A 21,195-nucleotide genomic window follows, 5' to 3' on the forward strand; every position below is an offset into this window, starting at 1 on the left:
TCCCACCCCTCTGCCTTATTCAGAGTTCCTCTATTCCTCCCATGCTCCCCGTCCATACCCCACTATGAATCAGCCTCTAAAAATTGTAGTATTATGTTTTGGATATGTAGTGGCACCCCAAATCTCATGTATGAGACAATGCAAGAATGTTAAGAGGTGAAATGATTAGATTATGAGATGTGTAGACAGATCAACAGATTAATTGACTTGAATTGATTAACTGATTGGTAACTATGGGCACATAGAGTGTAGCAGGAGGAAGTAGATCAGTGGGGGTGTGTTTGGGGTTTACATTTCCTTGCTACCTCCTTTCAGGTTATCATGACCTAAGCTGCCTTCCTCTGCCATGCTTTTCTGCCTTGATGTACAGCTTCACATTGGGTACCGAACTATGGAGTTAACCAACAATAGATTGAACCTTGAAAACCATGAGCCAAAAACAATTTTTTTCTAACTTGCTCTTGCCAGATGTGGTGGCCCCAGTAATGCAAAGCTAACTAAAACACAAAGGAAGCTGAAGAAACAGAAAAAAAAAATAATGATAGCATTGAAGAGGTAAGTCATCAGATATCTGTCAGTATTTACTTTAAAAGTGAATGGTCTAAAGGTACCAGACAAAAGAGAGATTTTTCTGGTTAGATTCAAAGAAAACAAATAACTCTTGACAATAAGCTGTCTACAAGAAACTCATGTCAAATTTATTAACATCAATAGATTAAAACTAAATAGGTGCCAAAAATATTTATCATGCAAAAACATTTATAAAAACGATAGTAACTCTATTATTTAAAATGAAAATGGACTTCAAAGCAGAGATAATTGCTACAACAGTCATAATAACAGTCAATATATCAAGACGGTATAGCAGTCCTAAATAGTGGGTGCTAAACAAAAGAACTTTAAGCATCTTAAATAAAAACTATCATAAATGAAAAGGTAAATATACCAGTCTATGCTCACTTGGGTACTCCAGTACCCGACTCTCAGCAATTAATAAAACTACTAGACAGAAACTCAGTTAGGGGACACTCAACAACACCTTCAACTAACCAGATTGATTTGACATTTATAAAATCTATACTCAAGAACAACTGAATACACAACAATTTTCAAGTGCCTGTGAAACATTCACCAAGAGAGATAATATCCTGCATCAGAAAAGAAATGGTAGAATTAAATAATTAAAGTCATACAGAGACAGAATATGTTTCCTGACTATAATGGATTAAACTACAAATCAATAATAGAAAGCCATTAGGCAAATTTCCAAATGCTTGAAAATGAAGCAACATATTTCTAAAGAATCCAAGGGTCAAAGAGAAAACGTCAAAGAACATTTAAAAATATGTATAACAAAATGAAATGAAAACACATTCAGTATCTATGGAATGAAGCTGAAACAGTAAGAAAACTGATAAAAACAAAAAACAAAAAAAATGTTATCACTGTAAGATATCATGAAGTTTACAACTTTTACAAGAATGAAAAGAAATTACCCCAAAGAATGTACACTTAGAGATTCAACAAAATAGAAGAAGCAGATCAATTTCTTGAGTGCAACAAGCTACCAGAACTAAGATCAAATGAAATATATAAACAGAATGGCATGTAACCATTTAAGAAATGTAATTTGTATTTTAAAAGCTACTGAGAAGAGAAAAGTCGAAGACCATATGGTTTCACCGTGGATTTTACTGAACACTGTAAAATAATTAACACCAATTTTATACAAGATTATCCAGACAAGAGAGGAAAGAACACTTTTCAACTCATGATATCAGTGTAATCCCAATACCAAAATAGACCTACAGCTTTACAAAAGAAAACTAAAGACCAATATATCTAGTAAACTTGATGCCAGAATCTTAAAATATTAATTTACTAACATATAAATGTAATAATATATTATGACAAAATTTATTCCTGGAATGCAGTATATAAATATCAGTTGATGTAATCTACCATCATCAGGCTAAAGACATATAACCGTGTTAATTGATTCAGAAAAATCTCTGAAAATGCAATATCCATTCAAGATAAAGATTCTTACTATGCTGGAAATAGAGAGGGACATCCTCAGGTTGAAATATAAGATTTACTAAAAAGATAAAATGTGCAGCTATGATCATACATGATGAAAGACTGAAAGTTTGCCCTCTGAAAACTAGAAGGAGGATATGCTGCTAAAAGAAATCAAACAATACCTCAATAGTTGGAAAGTTGTGTAATGCCGACTGACTAGAAGACTCAAAATAGAAAGAGAATATATTCTCCTAAAATTTCTATCAAAATCTTAGCATGAGCTTTTGAATACATATACAAGGTTATTTTAAAACTTATAGGAAAAGGAAAAGGTCTTAAAATAACCAAAGCAGTTTTGAAAAAATAATAAACTGGGATTAGTCACTCTCCTGAATGTTTAAGGATAATATATATATGCTGTATACAGGATAGTATGGTACTAACAGAGACCACACTATAACATTAATGGAAAAAAATAACAAGCCCAGAAATAACCACAATGAATATTCCCATAATTTTTGACAAAGGAACAAAAGCAGTTCAATTGAAGAATACCAGCTTTTTCAAAACCTGGATATTCTAGGCAAAATGTCATTGGTCATTACAGAGGAGTAATTGGAAACTCACACCCTTCAAAAGATAAACCTCAACAAAAAGCTTCACATCTTATACAGAAAGTAATTCAAAATGAATTACTTAAATTTGAATATAAAGTTATACTGTCTAAGGAAAAGATGAGAAAATATTTTCTACCTAGGGCTGTGCATTGTGTTCTTAGATTGGACATAACTTGTAACTCACAAAAGAGAAAAATAATTTGTTACCTGGACTTAATCAAAATTGAAAAGTAAACTGTTAAGAAGATTACAAATAAGAAACTGGAAAAAAACATATTAGTAAATTTTGTGTCTGACAGAGACTTTACATCTGGAGTAAATACAGAATACTTAAGACTCAACAGTTAGAAATGTGCAACGGAAATGTAAAGACATTTCACGGAAGGATATAAAGAAATCAACTAAGCAGACAGAAATATATAAAATCATTAGTCACTAAGAAAATGTAAATGAAAATCATAATGGGACATTACTAAAACCATAATGATCTATTACTACACATGTATAAGACTGACTAAAATGAAACATAGTTACAATGACAAATGCTGGTGAGGATGCTGAGAAAGTCAGTCACCCATACATATATTGACACATATATTGCTGGTGAAATCATAAAATGATATAACTGCCCCCCAGAAGAATTTTGTAGTTTATTTAAAAAGTATATATACAACTACTATATAAGTCAGTATTTGCATTCTTGGGCATTTATCTCAGAGAAATGGGAATGAATGACCACACAAAATCTATACTTGATTGTTTATAGCAGTCTTATTTTCTCACAAATCCATTTCAGTTTGCATCTTGATATGTGAGTCTATGACTAATTATGAAAAACAAGGGGAAATATTTCTTTTGCAGTTTGATGATAGGTATGACAAGTATCAGGGTAAGTCACTGAAGTCTCAGAGATAATAAGTTGAACAATGGAGACTAGGAGAAATTTCTGTGCTCATTCTATTATATCCTACCCTCTTCATTGAGTGAACTATAACATAAGTAACAAGAGAAATAGCACCACATTATATCTACTTCTCTCAAGATTCAAACTAATTAGTGATTATATTGCAAAATTTGGCAAATTTTGCTAGTTCAAAAGCCTTATTTGTTTTCTGTAATATAGATACAAAAGATTGACTCACCATATGACATGAAAATGTTAAATAAAATATAATAACTCAATTGCTATAAGGTTAGAGAAAGGATAACAGCATAATAAAAAAACAGCATACTTAAAAATCATGCCAAATCATCATTTAAGTGACCTCAACTTAGCCCATCTAATGATTCCCTGACTTGACTCATATATAATTTCCCAGTGATGGTGATGAGTGTCTTATGTTTATGTAACTTTCTTTCAGAGGAGGTCAGAACTCCTTAGACTCAATCAAGTCACTCATGAGAACACATATTTACATATGCTCTAATATAGCAGGTGGCTTATCTAAAATAATATCAATTACTACAGCCCTTCCTCTTCTACCAGCTTTGACACATCTGGTAGACAAGCTGTGATTCACAGCTATAGATATGGTGTTCTTGTTATGTCACTGTTTCTTTTTGTAATTTGGGCAAAACTAGTTTTGGAGAGGAAAGCATGAGTCTCACAAAATTGAATGAATTGTGACAGTTTGCAAAAAATTTTTATCAAAGTTGTAGTTATTAAAGTTTACAGGTCACCTATCCTTGAGCCTAGGAAACTTTGTAATTAACTAATAGAAAATCCAATAAAAAAGCTTAGATTTCCCATTCTCTTCAAGAATCATAAAACCAAGTACATTCTGATACACATGCAGTGTTTCAAAACGATATTTTTTAAACAATATACTGTGGTTTCACAGTATAATATGAGCTTTTAGGAGAAACTGTGGTAAAATTTTGATAGCAACATATTATTAATGTGATTATTATACTTATTCTGAAGTCCTTAAGTAGAAGATTGAATAAAACACATCTGATGGAAAATTTACCACTCTAGCAATTTTACTGGAACACTGTGATCCCTTTACAAAGGACCTTAAAAATGGAACTTATAAAAAGATGAGTTCAAGGAAATGTCATTCCTTCAAAATACATTTCCTTAAGTTGCCATTCTGTAAGTAAATTAGTTTTACTCACTTGCTCTTTCTTCTTCCATTTTACATCAAGTACTGTAAACCTGTATGCTAATGATCACCAGTTATATAAATTATAAAATAACGAACCATTATGTGACAAACAAATAGCAGTGATGGTAGCTGGTGACTAATGTCAGCGATTATATTCTATTTGCTGTTCCCAAAGTGTGACCTCCTAACAGAACTTCTGGAAATAAGTTATCATTTGGGAGGTTAATCACACGCTAAAAGCAATCCTTGGGAGAAAACATGATTTGGGTACTACAACTTCTTATACTGCAAAAAGTCTTGGAAGTATTATAAATTCAAGTCAAAATTACACAAGGCTATGAATTACATTATCATTAGATCTACTGAATTCTAAGAGCTGACCCATTTTCAAAGTGGCAGAGGCAACAATTCTTGCATTTTCAAGATATTTTCTTGTCTGTCAATTTGCCATTAATGGTTAATTCTTAGCTTCGGTAATTTAGCCAAGAAACATAGCTTCATTTTCCTGACTATGCCTTCACAGACTGCCTTGACAATGAGCATTTAGTCCCTCTTATACACACCGTATAATTTGTGCTATCAAAAAGAAGTACTACATTCAGCAAATTATAGTAAGTTGAGCAAAAACCACATTTATTGTCTCTAATATCAGTAAATTTTATTATGTTTTGAAGTAGAAAAAAATGCAGATGATCCAAGACAAAAGAGAGAAAAATGTACACATTTTAAAAGACTGAGTACAGGGGTACAAGATGAACAAATGAGGTGTTGGTGACTTAAAAATCACAGGCATCCATTTTTGTTCAGCTTTCAGGTCAAGATTAGGGGCTATACCTCTATAGAGATTCCCAATATTGGATAACATTTATTATGATTTTTTTTGGGGGGAAAGGTGGTGTTGATCCTTGAATTAATATATTGGGTCCATTTCTTGTTTACTGATAACAATTTAAGTCCAAAATCTGAGTTACCCTCAAAAATTTATAGAAGCAAATATTTATGTTTAAGGCATGGAAAATAAAACATTAAAGTTTTTCTCTCTAATATTTCAGATTTAAGAAGAGGAAATAAAATTAAGGAAGTCAAAGTAATAATCATTTCTTTTTTGTATATGTACATACATGTATGTGAAATTTTATTAATGTAAACTAAATAAAAATATTCAAATTGCAAATGAATTTTTTTTCAACCTTAATCTGTGAACCTCTCCATTTTCTTACCCAGGAAAAAATATGATAACTCTTATAATCTGGGCAAGATCCTCATGCTGGTCAGCCACTTGAAGCCCATCTCAGGGGCTGTTTTTATGACACCTCATCAGCAATGTTCTAGGAAGGAAAGTACACAGGCTGGGATTTACTACCTCCCCTCTACTGCTCTGGGTAGATTTCAAGGATTTTGCTTTCTTGCTGTAGCTTTGATTCTTTACATTGCTGAGGAACAGTGCCCAGAGCTTAATCGATGGTTGATGATCCATTTTCTCTATGGAGCCAAGCTGTTCTTTCCCATCTTGATTATTTTTGAGGCAACCAAAGCAGACTCTGACCTGCTACTTTTTCTTTTTTTTTCTTTCTCCTTTCCTTCCTCCTTCTTTTCTTTTCTTTTCTTTTTTTTTTTTTTTGTGGAGAGTCATGGAAAAGATTAGTTGGATGGAATCAAGCCCTCTGCTTCTTCTTTCACAGAGACAGGCCCATCATTCCTACACCTCCAGATCATCATTTTGAGTAAAATATCTTTTTAAAAAAGAGTAGGCCCAAAAGCTCACTAAAACTTTGCATTTGGATTTAACTTAATTACAAACTTTATGTTTAGTCCATGTTTCTAAAATATATAACTGATTCCGAACCACTGAACTTAAATTGATATCAAACACTGACATTCCTTCTAAGTAAATGTAAGCAAAGAACACCAGCCTACTTTTCATCCTCCTAACCCAATATAACATAAAAAAACACAAAGTCATAGAAAGGAGCAGTCATAGTTTGATATTGTCCAGTGCATATCTCTCAGCTTCAGAATGCTTCTTCTTCCTTTAGTTCCAGCCCTTGGTTGTGATCCACTCTGAGAAAGTCAATTCCTCTGTTAAATCTTGCACATAATGAGACAGGATCACCAACAGCCGGGGGAGTCAAGGATCCAGATCCATCCACAGACAAGGTGAAAAGGCAAGCTCCAGTATCTTGGTTCCAATATTCACCTTAGAGTCATGCGATAAGACATTAATCTCAGGCACTAAGGCCAATGCTCTTAGAAGAAAGACACAGGATGCAATTGTCTGGAGAGTCACTTATACTCACATATTATACTCTTTGCCTTACGTCCCACAGTGTGGCTTCATAGCCTTCACCTCCAAAGCCATTGCTGCAGGAGATATACATGTTTCCAATCATTTGACTTCACAGTGATTGTGAATGTGCTTTTTTTGTGGGAAACCTGTGAGCCACCCACAACCCCTAACCATTCCATAGTCAGATGGTTTATTTTTAGAGGACAGGAATGTATATAAGGACCCAGCCAGCACAGGTGAGTGACAGGTTCCTGGAAGCAGATGCTTTTTCCATACACTGTCCACTTTCCACATCCCACAGGAGCAAGGTGGTGTCCCAAGAGCCAGTGCAAAGCTTTGACATGTCTGGGTTTATAGAAAACCCAACAACCAAAATTGTAAGGTGGGATAGCTGCTGCCTTGCCTGTGAGGAATCGTGTAAGTCCTACAACAGGACCATCTTGAGAGGCACTGAAGAACTGATGTGACTGGGGAATACAGGGTACCTTGGTGATTTCACATTCATGTCCTTTGAACCTTTCCACCACTTTTCCAGTTTTTCAATTAAAGGCCACAACTATCTGTTTTTATAAGTTCTGGGTTTGAGTTTGCTCTGCATTTTCCCCCTTCATGGCACAGAACCTACAGGAAGCCTGAGGAGGAGGAGTTTATTTTACGTGGCATCTGAGCAGCAGTATTCCTGGTAATTGATGGAAGTTGTGTTCCCCCACACACACACCAAAAGGATCTTCTTGGTTAGTTTCTAGATGTAATTATTTATAATATTTATCCTTTGGAAAACAATTCAGGAAGCCACTTCCTAATCTCCATGGGCTTGTGGGGCTGGCACTAAGGGTCCTAGGAATGCAGAGCTACAGAACATCCACAGCCTCCACTGTCTCCCATGCCTCCTCCCCTAGCCAGTGGTAATTTTTTTTCTAATGGGAAAACATATTATTACCTTATGGTACAGAAATATGCAAAACAAAATTAGAATCCCAGTCCCCTTAAATGTTCATATCCCAATTTACCAGGGAGATCAGACATTGTAGTAATATGTCACTATGTCATAAGATAATTTACATGGCTCAGAAAGTCAATCAGGAAGATGCAGTGCAAGTCTTTTATTTTTATGAATCAGAAGCCCAAATTTAACTGAATCATTGGATTACTATCTAGTAATCTAAGGATTAAATTCAACCTTAAGATGATGGAATGAAGGAAGAGTGCAGACTTAAGAAGCATATCTAGACATTCAATTTGTCTTTATTTTCTGTAAAGCAAATCTAGCAGAAGAGCTAATGGACTTAGAAGTCACATTTTCATTTCCAGTCCAGGCTGGCTTCTCAAAGTTCTCAGCTCACTTGATAATTGTCTTCTTGAAAGCTGTTTTAAATAAACCTAAGTCAAGAATGAAAAGAATATGTCTCATATTGTAGAGAAAATCTGTTTTTAAGCTGAGACTTCCTCGGTCAATTTAATCTTGATATTTTTATTTTGTTTTTAGGAAACATGTATAAAAAGTCCATTATCTCTTTAGCTAGGTTATATAAAAAACCTGTGCTGGGCCTTGATCCTGGAATTTCTTCCATCAGTGAGGTTACACTGTAATGAGTGAAAGTGAAGAAGAGATCAACACACAGTGTGGCAGGTACTGTAATAAAACCAGTATAGATCTAGAGGATCATGGATGGACAAATAAGGTAACATATAAGCTCCAACCCTAGAGATGAATAGAAAACATGACAGTGATTTTAGCTTTTTTGTTAGAAGACACATAATGCGAAATGAACAACTAGAAACATGGAAATTTCCTAACTAAACAAATTCTTAGTAGAAAAGGCACAGAGAAGTGGGTGAGCTAGGAAGGTAAGGAGAGATTTGATCATTGCAGATCTTGTAACCTCTGGTACAAAGTTGAGACATTTTTCTAAAACTTTGTAGATCTGCTAAGGTTTTTGTTTTGAATGAAAGATAAAATTTTACATATTTACCATATTCACATATGTTTTAAAGTATATATACATAGTGGAATAATTAAATTTAGTAAATTAACATATGCATTACCTCAGTATCGTTTTTTGTGGTAAGAGAGTTTATGTTCACTTTGTAAGCAATTTTCAAGCTACGAATATTATTAATACCATTAAAGTTCTTTAGGCAGTGGAATAACCTGATGAGATTTGTTGTTTTTGAAAGATAATTCCTTATGCTGTGGAAAAATTAATTGGATGAGAGAAAAAACAAAGCATTTGCATATTGGTAATTGCAGTATTTTAGGAGAGAGATAAATGATGATAGTCTGAGGAAAAAGACAATGAAGGATAGGAAAAATGAATGGATTTGAATCCTATTATGCAGGTAGACTTGGAATGAGCCTGTGATGGATTGGATGCAGAGTATGAAGGTGAGAGAAAATTTAAGAGTGATGCTCAGATTTCTGGTCTCAGAAACATTATTAATATAAAATGGCCACTGTTAGTTAATCATGGTAACTATAAACACATTTTTAAGGTATAATAAATCTACTGAATATTAAAATTTCATAATAGATTCAGAATGTTCTTTAACAGTATCCACATTTTAAAAATAGACATCTTTATTTAATACTTCATACAAATTTGTAATCTATCTCTCTCTCTCTCACACACACACACACACACACACACACTCACACACACAAATTTCCAGTAGGACAACAGGGTATTATCCTCTCAAGTGCTTTAAAACAAAACAACAAAAAGATTACTTTTCACTCCATTTTTATAGTCAACTAAATTTTCCAGAGGAAATAAAACTATCCTGGCAAATGTAGTCAGATTTTCTGTGTATTTTAATTTCACAATTGGACTATTTTTGTTCTTGAAGATTTTTCCAAGAATAAAAAAATGGGAGATTTATTCTTAAGAATAAATTCAATACTAAATAACCTTTCTTTGTTTTTATATGACATCTTATATTATATCATATAGCAAACATAAGAGTAGCATTATGTAATAACTATGTCCCCCTAATATTATAAGCTGCCAGTAAGTCAAAGCTTCTCATTTATCTTTGTATTTCTAGTATTAAACAAGGTTCTGGTAAAAAACAAATAAGTGTTCAACATATAAGTATTGACATAAACCTAATTATATAAAAATGGTATTTTAAAGCCACATTATATTATTAATTACAAAAGATCCATATTTTTACGTAACAATTCAAAATAACACAGGAAAAGTTTTCAAATTCTAGTAAGAAATTTGTAGATAAAATCTTAATAGAATTTTTGAATAGCAACAAAACTTTGTAGTCCTCTAGACCCCAGATTTCTTTATTCAAAATTCATTGATGCTTTTTGAGTCTTCCAACTTTTTTATTGCTTTTCCATAAGTAAAGACAACAAGAACTAACCTCATACATTACTGGAAAAACCCTCTTCTTGAACTTGGTTACTAATAATGAGCCAAAGTATTTCCCCATACAAATGCTACCTAGAAGTGTGATACAGTGTTCTACTTTCACACTAAAGCTCTTTTCACCAAAGCTCTTTTCACCCCCTCAGATCATTTTAATGTTTTATTGACATTTAATCAACTAATATTTCCATGTCTATTTTATATTTGCTAATGTCAGTACCAGCATACTGTATTCTAAACAGACAGATGTGTATGTATTTGTATGTGTGTTCATGAGATAATGCATGTGTGACACATTTATGCTATCATATAACATCACCTACACCACTCTTTTGTAAAATTTTAAAATTTGCAAAGCACTTTCCGGTTATCTTATATTCTATATTGTCCAGGTTCTAGTTACAGATAAAAGTGGTCCACAGAACAATACGAAACCAAAGCTACTCCAGGGTACTTGCATTCTAGTGTGCTTGAGTATAAATTACTTATCCAAATATACCACGCCAATTCACTGCTATCAGTCTTTGCAAAATAGTAATGGAAATAATTTGTGTGGCCAAATAAAAATATATTTGTATATGAGATTGTCCTTCATTTCTCAACTGTAAAAACAAATATTTCAAATATATGAATTGAGAAATGATCATAAAATTACTGTAAAATATGTTTCTTTGTAGTGTATCATCAGTGGGGATAATGAAAGTTGTTAAGTCCTTGCTACATTCTAATTATAAAGAACTTTTGATTAATTTTTTTTGAGTATTTTTTCTATATTCAAATATTTCCATGTTTATTTAGGTGTAAAATCCCACCAAACTGGGTCTTTCTCACCATATATTGGACTGTCTCCCTAGAGAAGGTTTTATTTATATATTAATCTTACACTATTCGTTCATATGCTTTAAAAATGTTTGACAGTCCCTACTGAGTATTTCAAATATGGTAAACTCAAATTTTATAATAAATTATGAAACCTTGTCAAAACTGTTTTATAAATTCTGGAGCCATTTTTTCCCCTTTTTCTCATATTAGGAGGGTAAAATCCTGCATGTCAACCACCACCAAGTAGCCAAAACCCAATTATTTGATTTCTTGCTAGAAATCAGAATTTTCTTACTTATGATTTTGATTTCCACAGATCCATAGAGAAATATGCCCCCTCAAATATGCACACACTTATAAAAATACACAACACTTTATATTCATACTCTTAATGTTTACTCAATGGGTAGGTGCACATGTGCAGTTAACATTTCAGTAAGGAAGAGTATTTTTCCCTTCGAAAATTGCTTGGAAGAAACCTTCTAAATACCATAAAAATAGTTACTTAAAGAGAGAACAAAAATTCTTAACAATCTCTTGGTGTCTCTTTTAAGTATTTGATTTTTCCTCAATTACATGGCTATAATTTAAGTAGTTCATTAATTAAATCAGTAATACCACTTTACATCCTCTTTCTTTAGTGATACATTACTTCTATTTCTACTTTGAGGTCCTTGTAATACAATGGTTTAGGACAAAATTCCTGAGAGAACATTGATGGCTAAGCCAATGTTGTGAAGATACACTGTGACTTTGGCTTCACCTGATATATTTTCACAGCTTTCCCATCATATAGTTTTAAGGTTAACATAAAAATATCTTTGATGGAAATGGCAGAGATTGCACCACTTTTTTTACAGGTGAAATCTTCAGAAAAAGAGAAAATGAAAAGATTAAAGAAAAGAGACAAGGACATGTGATCACATCAAAGGTTGTGAAAGACCAGGGAGGCAAAAAAAAAAAAAAAAAAAAAAAACTTCCATAATAATGTAAATGGAAGCTTAGTACTGCTAAGAGATTGAAATTCTAAAGTTCTGGCATAGTAGAAGAGAAACTGACATTTATAGACTTTATCACAGAAGGTTTTAGTAGCAATCTCTTGACTTTAAACTAGCTTCATTATTATGTTGTGACTGCATATTTAATTTATTCTGAGTAATCAATGTAGATATGTGTATGAAAAGTGTGTATTGAAAAGAATATGACCAAATAAGCACCAGTATAAGTAGAGATTCATAAAACAGGAACACCTCCAGATTTGTACATAGAAAATTTCTCTTTTATATAATGCTAAGTGATAATATTACCTTGAAAAGGATTTACCTTAGTCTATCAAAAGTAAAGCAGTCTTGAAGTAAATGTGGATTAAATTCCATATATATATTATTATTACTAACTGTTAAATTTCATAGCAAAAACAAAAGCAAAAACATACTTCTACATTTTAGATCCCCATATTTAACTTGATTACTGTTGCATTTTGCATTTAGACTATTTTCAGCCCAATTTTATGGTTTAAAGTGTTTCACAACTTAATGTACTACTTGTCATTAGGAGCTTGTCATTGAGGAATAGTGAAAGGCCAATAGAAATAATATTAAAGAAGAAAATAAATTTAAAGAATGCCCAGTGCCTCGCTTGATTAAAAAAAAATATCTGGAGTGGTACCCTAATATAAAGGAACTATATAGAAATCATGTGCCAATTTTTCATCCTATAGGGTTTTCAGGCAACTCCATATGAAAATAATCTAGCTTACACAGATTCTAGATTAAGTAGATGAATGAATTGTTACTAATATCTTTATTAGCAATTAAGAGTTCTGCATTGCTGCAGTCCAGCTGCAGCAAAATAACTGGGGGGTGACGAGCAACTTGTGTACATTGATACAGCAGGAGTGGGAGCTGTTTATTGTAGGACAGGAGGGGTATATATACATTCCACACAGCTTATCTTAATTAACATAAACTAGATACAGCAGTCAACCAATAAGGAATCTCCACACTTAATGGCTCACTGGCGTTACTTCACAAACCACTCCCTCTGGCAAAATGCCAGGCACCATTTTGACTTGTTTACAGACCCTAACATTTCCCTCCTTGTTTAATTTAAATAACGACCATAGTGGTTTTTACAGAAACACCATAAATAATCTGCTACAAGCAGAAGGGGAGGATACAAAATACCACAATACCAAGCCAATTGATGCCTCCATGCAAGAAGCCCTTGGAAAAATTATACCAGCAATGACACTGTTAGCAAAGATACAGTTTGTTGTCTCAGTCCAGGTAAAGTTAATCTCAATAGATTAACTCACAGTCCAGGTAAATCAGAGTCCAGGTAAATTCTGCAGGCAGCTAGTCTCGTCCAGTTCTCAGCAACACTGGAAATTCTTCCACCCTCGTCCTCACTGGCACTGGGATGAAGGCAGGAACTACAGCAATGATGTTAAAGAAAATCCTGTAGTATTCCAGCAGGTGCTAAGAAAACAACCTTCTGAACAATTTAGTACATTATCTCAAGGTTTTTTTTACATTTGAAATAAGCCTTAATAGTGCTTACTATTTATTAGCTTCCAGCTGTGGGAGAACCATTGTAGTTACTGGCCTTGGAAATGATCAAACTTCAGGGACACCGGCTGTCTTCCGCCTGCAGCGTCCTGGGCAGCCCCAGATGGCCCTTATGAGGAACAAACCTGCAACCTTGGCGTTATCAGCACTAAGCTCTTGTGTACATTGATACAGCAGGAGTGGGAGCCATTTATTGTAGGACAGGAGGGGTATATATACATTCCATACAGCTTATCTTAATTAACATAAACTAGATACAGCAGTCAACCAATAAGGAATCTCCACACTTAATGGCTTGCTGGCGTTATTTCACAAACCACTCCCCCTGGCAAAATGCCAGGCGCCATCTTGATTTGTTTACAGACCTTAACATTTGTGCCATTTTGACTTGTTTACAGACCCTAACACTGAATATTAGCTGAAAATAGCTAGGTGATTATTTAAAAACCTGAAAATATCAAGGTACTACATAAATGCTGAATAACAATAAGCACAAATGTTATGCTAATAACATCACAGTAACTGGGGATGTAGCATTTTTATTTTTTTTTAATTTTTTTAAAGAGAGAGTGAGAGAGGAGAGAGAGAGAGAATTTTTAATATTTATTTTTTAGTTCTCGACGGACACAACATCTTTGTTGGTATGTGGTGCTGAGGATCGAACCCGGGCCGCACACATGCCAGGCGAGCGTGCTAACCCTTGAGCAACATCCCCAGCCCCGAATTTAGCATTTTTAGTTTGATATTTTAATTTATTTAAAAGACTTTATTAAATAATTTGATGTGTTTCTGTTATAAAAACAGTGTAGGATAGAAAGAGGATATTAAGAGAAAATTCTCTGATTTTCTGAAGGAGGAAACATTGACAATCTTTGAAGAACCAGAAATATCATCTAAAAAAAGAAGAAAAAGAATGTCAGTGAGATTAGAATTGCTTATCCCTAAATGCAAATATTGCAGTTGACCCATAGATTCCTTATGGCAAAGAAAGTTTTCTTACAAAGATGTACAAAATAAATCTAAAACTACTACTTGGATAAATGTTAACTGGTCAGGTATGTGCAAAAATATACAGTAGTAACAATATTATCAGAACAGAATAAATGTAAAGAGTACTTGCTCATGAGCAATTTAGAAAAAAAAAAACCTGTGTATTAGTCAGACCAAAATACCTGACAAAAACAACATAGAGGAAGAAAATTTTATTTTGGCTCACAGTTTCAGAGTCTCAGTCCATGATGATGTGACTCCTTTGCTCCAGGCCTGAGTCAAGGAAAAATAATGGAGGAAGTACATAGTGGAGAAAAGCAACTCAGCTTATGACAACTGGGAAACAGTGAGAAAGAGAGAGAAAGAGGTGCCAGAGACAAGATATAGTAAATGGCCACACCCCCAGTGACTTACAGCTTCCAAACACAACCCACCTACCCCAAACTGCCACCCATAGTCCATTTAAATTGTTAACCCACTACATAGACTAATCTACTAATGAGGTTACAGTACTCATAATTCCTGCATTAACAAATGAGATTTTGGGGGACATTTCTGCCCCCAGTCCCCAAAAGCTTTGTATCAAAATATAAGATACATTCAGTTCACCTGAAAGAGTCACCATAGTCTTAACAGTTCCATCATTGCCCAATGTTCAGCTCCAAAGACTCCTTTAAGGCAAACTCTTGGTTAGTGCTCCTGTAAAGGATCAAAAGCAATTTACATACAGCCAATAAACAGTGGTACAATACATTTCTGTTCTGAAAGGGAGAAATAGAGGCAGAGAAGAAAACAAGACCAAAACCCAGCCAGGCAAACATTATGCCCTGTAATTCCACATCCAGTATCTGAGGAATATGGTAGTGAGCTGTGATATCCAAAGGGCTTGGAAGTCCAGTTCATCCTTATTTGATATTTCATAATCTAGGAAGTATACTTTAATTTTATATATCTTAGATGAAAAATGTACACTTTACTCTGCAGAAATATACATAGGTGGGTGGACAAGTACATCTTTTTAATTAGGCATCTTTAAAATATTTGGAAATTAAATTATACATATAAAGACATGTAATATGTAACATAAGTATGGACACACACATATTCAGGAAAATTTTTAAAATAAAGTACTACTTTGTAATTATCATCATTTTGAGTCATAAAACTGAGAGAAATATTTATTTTTGAATTCATCAAAAAATATGTAAGGTTTTCATTTTAATCAATTTTAGTTTGTATTTTGCCCCTGTTTCACAGCATTAGGGGTGTTTATATTCTACCATTTTATATTTCTATAATTGTTAAAAAATAAATGACTGTAATACATTCATCATCATATTTATACTTTCCCTTAATTAATATGAGATAATAATAATTATTATGAGGTAATAATAATTAATATTACTGCGATGAACATCCACCAAGATATCAAGTAAAATCAGCATTCATCTAGATTCTTTCAGTACTCTGGTTATAAATCAAAGTCAAGAAATTATGATCTCCCAGGCTGATTGAGGATGGCTACCACTCTTCTCATTCCTCCTGAAAATTACTGATCTTGCCACAGAATTGGCTTATGATTTTGTTATACTTTCAATAAATGGCAACCTCCTGTTTAAGATGTATAGCCTTGAGCAAAGATCAGAAGCTTTCATAATGCTGGAGTAATATAGGATTCTGTTAGGCAGATCTGTCTCTTAACTTATAGCAGGAACCAAAAAATCCCAGTTTTTAAGAAACTTTCTAGCAGTGACTTGACTAAGTCCTGTACTAAACGTAACAAAAACTGAAGCAGCAACAATGACAGGTCAAAAAACCCTGATGTCCAAGCAATGAGTGGAATTGGAATGACCACATGAATTCAGCAGAAATATGTAAGAACTCAGGGTCAATTTGATGTACTAGGTTGGAACAGGTCAATCAGTACAAGGAAATGGATGATCTATTTGGTTGATGATGCCTATAATAAGATAGGCATTCTCAATCCACTCAGTGTTGTTGGAGTAAAGTGAAAAGAGGCAGAAAACAGAAAGCAGAAAGTGGAAAAAGCCTTGTGAACAAAACTCACAGTACAGCCAATGGTGGAAGCCTTGAGCAGACAGTGCGGGAACGATTACCAGAACAGATTGAAGTAGCATCTTTGAAACTACATAGATATCAGTGATGAATGGTAATTACAAATGAAAACAAACATACTTTGGTAAGCAGATAAAAAAGTAGCCATCGAAAAGAAACTGAAGAAAGAAAAAGTTATAGTCTACATGGGGACAAAAAGATCACAAAATTACTCCTTAATTCATGACCTGAGCTAAGACCACAGAGAGTTCTGCTCTGTGGACAGGTGAATCCTGATGTTCACACATGGATATCTCCAGGATAAAATTGCTGTGCATTTGTCTAAAATTTAGAATCACGGAGAAAATCCTTTAAAAATTATGTATTCCAATTTCAGAGATTCTGATTTAATCAGACTGGTTGTTCCCTGAGGTTTTCAATACAGTTAGAGTAAGAACAAGTGGGCTAAACCATCTCATCTTATCTACTATAGATTTAAATATGTCCCTACAATCACCAAAACAGCATGTTATGATAAGCTAAAATGGGAAATGTAGAATTCTTGGGTACATTTTTAAGAAGACATCTATTAAAATATTTAAATGTATGCAGGGTATTTCCCTCTTCCAATTTTTTTTTCAATGACAGATTTTTGGATAACTAGCTTTATTGTAATTTATATGATATTTGCATATATTATTTATATTCATCTAGTTATTCTGTCTTTAGTTTCATCATTTTACTTATGGATTGGAAAAGTTCAAAAATCCTTATTTAAAAGTAAGTATTAAGATGAAGTAAAATTTAACTTGAACGTAAAGTTTCCATGTCATTTTTTCTTTGAAGTTTTTAGATACTCATTTCCTATATTATTATTAACTCTCTTCATTTTTCTTTTAAATAACCTTTTATTTTAAAAATCACAAATGTAGCAAGAGTAGAGTTATCATATACCGCAGAGTGTCCCTATAATTAACATCTTTCATTAATTTCTATATTGGTCACAATTAGAAAAAAATTATCAATAATTATTAAATGAAGTCAATACATTATTTAGTCTTACTTAATTTTTACTCAATAATCTATTTTCTGTTTCAGGGTTTCAATTAGTATCCCACACTACATCTAGTTTTCATGGCTCTATACGTTCCCCTTGGCAGTGATGTTTGTCAGATTTTCCATGTGTTTTCGAACCACTGGTCAGTTACAAAAGTTTCTTACAGAGATATGTCTGCTATGTTTTCTTCCTTCCTTTCTTTCTTTTTTTTTTACAATTCAATTTATGTTATAGATTTTTTGTAGGAAAAAAACAGAGAGGTAAAGTGCCATTCTTATCATATCATATCAAAGGTATATAGTATAAACTCCAACTTACCACTGTTGATATTAACCTTGTGTTTTAGTCAGGGTTTTCACTGCTGTAACCAAAAGACCTAACAATAACAATTTTAGAAGGGGAAAAGTGTATTTTGAGGCTCACAGTTTCAGAGGTCTCAGTCCATAGATAGCCAGCTCTGTTCCTTGGGGGTTGCAGGGAGGCAGAACATCATGGCAAGAGAGCGTGGTAGAGGAAAATGGCTCAAGACATCACATCAGGAAGCAGAGAAAGAGCTCTCCTCACCAGGACAAAATCCAAATCCCAAAGGCACACCCCAATAGACCCACTTTATCAAGTCACACACTACCTGCCTATAGTCACCACTCAGTTAATCCCCCTAATCAGGGGATTAACACGCTGAGTGTGTTATAGTTCTCATAACTCACTCATTTCACCTCTAAGCCTTCTTGCATCCTTTCACACATGAGCTTTTGAGGGATACCTCACATTTAAACCATAACACCTTACTTTCTGAATGAGGTAGTTACCAACTTTCTCCATTTTAAAGTCACTGTTTCATCCAGTCAATTTTCTATACTATACCCTTTGGAAGGCATTTAAATAAACTAAAAACAAAAATACAAACAAAACAATGGGGAAATGTGAAAAAGAATAGGACTCATTTGCAGAAACCCTTACTGGCCAAATCTAGAACAACTTAAAGAAAGAAAAAAAAAATCAATAAGTTAATATTGGACTATAACAAAATAATAAACAAGTATTGGTGAGTACATGCTGATATAAATGATTGAATAAGTAAATTAAAAGCAGGATAATAAGCAAATATGCTACGGAGAAGAATTCTGAGGGAATTATGAAGACACATTATTCTCAAGGAGATGGGACATAAATCCATGCTATGTAAGTGGGGGCTGCACATGATTATTTTTAAAACCCTATTGAAGGGCAAAATTTAAAAAATATACATAGCTTAATAGTTTATGCACATAGTTCCATGACTGAAATATAATTTTAAATACATTGTTAATTCAAATGTTCATAATTTTTTTTAAAAGTAAATTAATATGTCTGGAAGTACCAATTAAATACTCATAAAACAAATGTTAGTCTCTATAGCAGTGTCACCTCTCTGAAAACAGAATTGAAATCCTCAAGGCTTTTAATATATTTATCAAACATATAAAATGTCCAATATATCGATATACTTTTGAACACACATCAAAGATAATAAAATTTTGTTTATTTGGGAGTTTTTCATTGTAGAACTATATTCATGATAAAACATTTAAATAAAATGTGACTTAAATGAATAAATTTGATTTTTTATCTAAATTATTTGGCTACCATTAATTAGTATAACTAAACTCTTTCAAACACTAGCAAATAAGCATATTCCATGGAAAATAGCACATCATTTCAGTCTCCTGATCTAATTAATGTCCTTTTATTTCATTTCAAATAATGTTTTCATTTTAAAATTCACATTATATAATAAGATGCTTATATTACTGTTATTTCCCTAGAAAATATAAAAACAAGTATTTATATCTAATTTTTTCCTACAATTTTAATTGTATTTAATCACTTGATTGAATGAATTTTACAGAAGGATGGAAAAAACAGAAAGCTAAAAATTGTTTTGCATTAATAATTAAATATATTCTGTTGACCTACTTTCACCACTGGGCAATAAAATCTCAGGCAGTTTTTTATAACTGATTCAGTCACTTTCAGATAACAAATGAGTAAGTAACTTTTCACATATAAAGTATTCCAAGCTAGTATATATATCAAAGTTCCAAAGTTTCATACAGTTCATTTTCCCCCTCCCTCAGATTCAGCTAAGAAACCTACACTGGGGAAGTAACATGGTTACTTTCTTCTCTCATTTTCTTTCAGTTACTCCTGTGACACTCTAGATGGTGTTTTAGGTACCCACATATTTGAAGCAGGGAGAATCTAGAGAGGTAAATAAAAGTAACATTTAGCTTATTTAATATAAATTTAACTTAGCGATTATGTCCACTGTGCACATAATGTTATCCATTCTCTCATGGGGGCTTCTGTAGGCTTTTAGGATTTCCTTATTCTTTGAGAACCTTCAAAAACAGGAGAAAATCCCTCGGATTTAAAGATTTCTCTTCTTAGTCCCAGTTTCTGAATTTGTTTTTCTGTTGAGATCACCCAAGCCCTCAAAAAAGCCTCTTACACATTGTCCCTCTCAAGGCAATGCCATCCAACGCCCTTCTTCAATGCTTAACACTGGCCAAGAGTGCCTCACAGATCCTTTGGTCACCAAAGTGAACTTACTTGTCATTTTGGAAGCAGTCACTTCCCACCCCATTGTCCAAACTGACCAGTCACATTGTCTCAAATTTAGACTCTTTGAACAGGAATCAGTCTGGTTTGTGAAACTCCCAAAAATAGAAGATTGAAGACATGGTCTTGAGTGTCCATTTTCAAGCCCTCCTCATGTACCAGAAAAAACAGGTAGCCTTGTGGTGGGAGGTGCAGAATGCCCAGCATATAAGCAACTCTCTCTGAGCCAGGAGTTAGGTGAAGAACTAATACTGGCAGTCTACTATTCAGCTTATGACTGTGTAAATCCTGCAGAAGTGATCTTGGGCATTGCTTTGGGAAATGACAGTGTCACCTAATGTTCTCAGTTACATCGACATCTTGTTCTTAAACAGGTAGGGAAACATACATATGTGCGTATTACATTATTGCTGATGTTCTATAGAGTTGCACATATATTTTATACAAAAGTACCATCCACAAATAATAATGTATTAAACACAATGTACTAACAGGAGAATATAATTTTTTATAGTAAACATGATTTTACAAACTATAAACAAGATCTAGATGTTACTTTGATAAACTTTGCTAAGGATGAGTCTAATGTAGATCAATGAAATGATAATGATAGTGAGTGAGGCATTTATTTTGACCACCTTTAAAGTTGACATGAATCACCCCATGTTATTTGATCACTCATTTTG

The 21,195-nt window shown here is 33.4% G+C and overlaps 1 pseudogene across 1 annotated transcript; it reads right to left on the bottom strand.

Moving 5' to 3' along the window:
• Positions 1 to 6,759: 6,759 nt before the first annotated feature.
• On the bottom strand, positions 6,760 to 7,573 carry LOC308630906 (WD repeat-containing protein 31-like; annotated as a pseudogene). Its single transcript has one exon. The product of its transcript is annotated as a WD repeat-containing protein 31-like (transcript).
• Between the last annotated feature and the right edge of the window lie 13,622 nt (positions 7,574 to 21,195).

Source organism: Spermophilus citellus, assembly GCF_964194105.1.
Source record: "Spermophilus citellus genome assembly, chromosome: 1".
NCBI lineage: Eukaryota > Metazoa > Chordata > Mammalia > Rodentia > Sciuridae > Spermophilus > Spermophilus citellus.